A 4,168-nucleotide genomic window follows, 5' to 3' on the forward strand; every position below is an offset into this window, starting at 1 on the left:
TTCTTCTGATTGCTTGTTCTACATGAATTCTTCCTCTGGTCACTGCCCTAATACGAGAAGTTATTGGCCATTCCACGAACATACACCTGTTTTGGATTACTTCGACAACGAATATTTTACTGTGCAACATAAGAAGTACGAAAGTAAATGGCGCTAATAATTATTCCAATAAACAACAATGTAATTTGCAATTTACTTTCGTTCTTCTTATTTTGCACAGTAAAATATTCGTTGTCAAAGTAATCCAAAACGGGCATATGTTCGTGGAATAGGGTATACTTGTTCTTTAGTTACTAAAGTTTAGTAAACTGTGGTATTGTTTTAGAAATGAAGTGATGAAAACTAACAGCTGGTGGTACATAATACGTTAGCCAATAAAAATCCCTTATCTGCAAGAATTAAATCACCAGGTCTCATTTAATGCACAATACCACCATCCTGGACATTTTTTTTGTCTGATGTAAAAATCACTACAAAACGTTACTATAGTCTGTTCGCTAAACTCAGACGCAACTTTCTAGATATTTTAGTCGGTAATTTTGCCAATTTTAGTAAAATTGGCAAAAAATAATTACTAAATAGTTAATAATCACTAAATAGTTAGTAATTTTGCAAAATTGGCAAAAAACAAAAAAATTATCGACTAAAATATGTAGCCAGTTGCGTCTGAGTTTAGCGAACAGACTATACTCCATTAGGAGCTACAGCAAACAAACTTTTGAAACTATTTATGTGTTTATAAACCTATAAGTTGGTTTTTGATGTGCCATTAATGTTGGCTTTGGTATGTCACTTCTGTACAATCCACAATAATATGTAAAAGTGCTGTAAACTAGTAGGTGAACATAATTTATTAAGTTGTGATGGTATATTTTTTACTAGCTGGATGAACAAAGTTTCATGCATAACGATTAACAATGTATACATAATATTTGCAATAGTCCCTCTACTGCAGCCAGGTATGTCTGCAACAAATTTAAATGTAATTGTATCAATATCAAGAATAATTGTATTGATCTTATTTAAAGTTATACATACTTCTTTACACACGATTGGGGAAAATGTTGAGGATGAATTTTTATAAAAACGACAGTATGAAGTACATGCACACACGGAAAGTAAAGTTAGTTGCTAAATCTTTCAAGTTACATTAATATCAATACAAATAAAGTGTGAAAAAGATATGTCAGTGTTTTTATTTAGTAAATATATTTCTTGATAATTTTTGGTCTTTGGATTTGTCATCTTCGGGAATATGATAATAAGTATTAAAATATGATGAAAAGAAGATTAAAAACAATCTTAATATTATTTGTAAAATCTGTTAAAATAATTCATTTTCTTATCAATTTTACAGCCATAACACACTGACTAAGGTCCGGTTTCACCAACAACGAATAAATCAATGAATAGCTATTCGTCGAATAAAATTTATTAGACGTTTAAGTTTATAATTTGTTTCAATCTAATTTTGATAATTTAAAGTTAAACTCGCGAATTTACTTTCTTCTAAATATTTACAGCCAGATTAACTTGCTAATTTACTTAAAAAGTAAGTATTTTTTTGATAAATAAATAAAATAAGTCTTATTTGACGTTAGTAAAATGGAGAAATGTCAGTTTAATGGTCGAATAACTTTAATCACAGAATAAACTACTATTTGTCATTGGTGAAACCGGCCCTTCACAGTTGTCATGATTGATAACTATAGTCATATGTTGTTGCTTTGCCTTTTTTTTTAATTTTTGGTATTTTAATAAAAAATTTTGGTAAGAAATAAGTATTAAAATTAGTTTAATATTTAAATAAAATACAAATAAACTGTTTAAAATATGTTTATTTCATTGAAATCATATAATAGAAGTATAACTTCTAAGGTGCATACAAAATACAACACATTCCTTTTTTTGTTAAAACTGTGATATTTCACCCATCCATGATCCATGATAATATTCTAACTGAATATTACTTAGCATATTAAATATTAAACAATATTTCAATATACAGTAGTTGTTATTCCCATGTACACTTTCACTAAATTGTGATCGTTCTTGATATGCTGTGATGGAAATCTATATTTGCCAAATTATCTAATTTTAGTTTCAGCTGAGTATTCTCTTATTTAAGAAAATACATTTCTGTGTCTTGTTGTGCACTACTTGATGTGATACCACTTGAATGAGACGATTCTGGTTGACTTTCAAGTGGTAATGAAGATGTAGAGGGTCTACATGTACAATCCATTAAATCCATGGAATAAAACCAAAAAAAAAACAGTGGTAAACATTTCTGAGATTTAATGCTCGTACTTGTAGTTTGCATACTAAAAGAAAACAAATAATATTTTATAGTTATCAAAAAAGACAATAATACATTATAATTGTACCTGTGATATATTTTTTTATAAAGAAACAATCCTTATTAGTCATATTTATCATATTGCTTTCAATTTTATAAATTACACAAAATCAAGGATTTACACACAAGATAGTACTACTGCATTTCTTCAGCATCTTCACCAGTCCTATTTGAAAATATGGTGAGAAGATTTTCTTTATCTCCTTTATAAAAGTAGCAGGAACCAGGAACATAAATGAGTAGTTTTACTCCGTTCTGCAGATTTCCTAAAAATATGGTGTCATTATACCCTAAATTTACAATTTTAGATATTTTAGTACTTACAATATCAATGATAACCATTCGGGTACTTAACACATTACCATTTTGTAGAAATTAAATAATAATAACATACAAACAATATAAATATTCCATTTCTATTTTTATACAAACAAAAATAAAACTTGACGTCTATCAAATGTCAATGTCACTGTCACAAATACCACGTGTACTGACACTGACAGTTGACGGATCGGGTCCCTGTAATTAATCGTACCTGTGGTTGGAACGTTCGGTGAAGTTGCCGTGTTTATGCCGTCCCTCGCTTACAACAACAGACGGCAGCCATGCCGTCTTTACGCACCCAGTAGCATAGGGGACTTTATGCATCCTTTCATATGATACTGTCGTTCAGTCGCACGAAGGTAGTTTCTTTGTTTGTTTGGTACATTATTTTCATTTACACTTTGTGGCTGTTTAAAGTAGGTGCATGTATTTTATATTATGATATCTCAGATTGATAGTGAAATATTAATTGAAGCGAGACCTGTTCATTGGAACAAAACAATAGAAATATATAAAGATAGAAACTTGAAGAGAAATGCTTGGAATGGTGTATGCCGTGCACTTACAGTGCACGAATTAATTTGAATTATAGACAAGGCGGAAACGGCGGGTTCGTTGGGAAAAATATTCCCATGAGATATTTTTGCATAATCACATTCGTGAGACATCCCAGAATAAGGTTCAAGAAGTCGCCCACGAGAAAAGTGGGCCAATTTTTTTTAACAATTTTTTTTTTAATCAAATTGCAAAAATCAATGTTTTTGGCCCGGACTAATTTTTTTTACGTTTTTTGGACCATTCTGGACAAAAAAGGTCTCTTATAATTTTTCTCTAAAGTTGATCTTTTTCGAGTTATAAGCAAGTTAAAATTTGAAAAACGCGAAAATGGCCATTTTTAAGACTTAATAACTCGGTCAAAAATTATTATTTTTAAAGTCAGAAAGTGACTAAATCAAAGTTTAAAGTCGCCGCTACATGATCCTGAAGAAATCTGTGTCATTAATTTACTACTAAGCTGTTATTTTTAATTAATAACAATGAGTGGTTAGATCGTATTGACGCTGCTGTAAATGTGAGTGCGAGTAAGATGCACAATTGGACTGCTGGAATGGCTTCTCTCTCGCACTCAGCATGTACAGCCCCGCACACGTGCATGGCGCTTATTATTATTACTTAAAAATAACAGCTTAGTAATAAAATAATGACAAAAATTTCTTCAGGATCTTGTAGGGTGGGCTTTAAACTTTGATTTAGTCATATATTGACTTTCATAATAATAACTTTTAACCGAGTTATTAAGCCTTGAAAATCGCCATTTTTCGTTTTTTTCAATTTTAAATTGCTTATAAGTCGAAAACGATCAACTTTAGAGAAAAATTATAAGAGACCTTTTTTGTCCAGAATGGTCCAAAAAATTAAAGAAAAAATTGTTCAGGCCAAAAATATTGATTCTTGCAATTTGATTAAAAAAAAATTGTTAAAAAA

The 4,168-nt window shown here is 30.1% G+C and overlaps 1 long non-coding RNA gene across 2 annotated transcripts; it reads right to left on the bottom strand.

Moving 5' to 3' along the window:
• Positions 1 to 1,890: 1,890 nt before the first annotated feature.
• Positions 1,891 to 2,829, bottom strand: LOC114325869 (uncharacterized). 2 transcript variants are annotated; one of them, XR_007695962.1, is made up of 3 exons: positions 2,684 to 2,829; positions 2,388 to 2,625; positions 1,891 to 2,324 (listed from the first exon to the last, which is right to left on the bottom strand). It is a non-coding gene; the product is annotated as an uncharacterized LOC114325869 (long non-coding RNA). The 2 variants fall into 2 exon arrangements; XR_003651747.2 differs by lacking the exon at positions 1,891 to 2,324 and having other exon boundaries at positions 2,376 to 2,625.
• Between the last annotated feature and the right edge of the window lie 1,339 nt (positions 2,830 to 4,168).

This window comes from Diabrotica virgifera, chromosome 1, assembly GCF_917563875.1.
Source record: "Diabrotica virgifera virgifera chromosome 1, PGI_DIABVI_V3a".
NCBI classification, from domain to species: Eukaryota; Metazoa; Arthropoda; class Insecta; order Coleoptera; family Chrysomelidae; genus Diabrotica; species Diabrotica virgifera.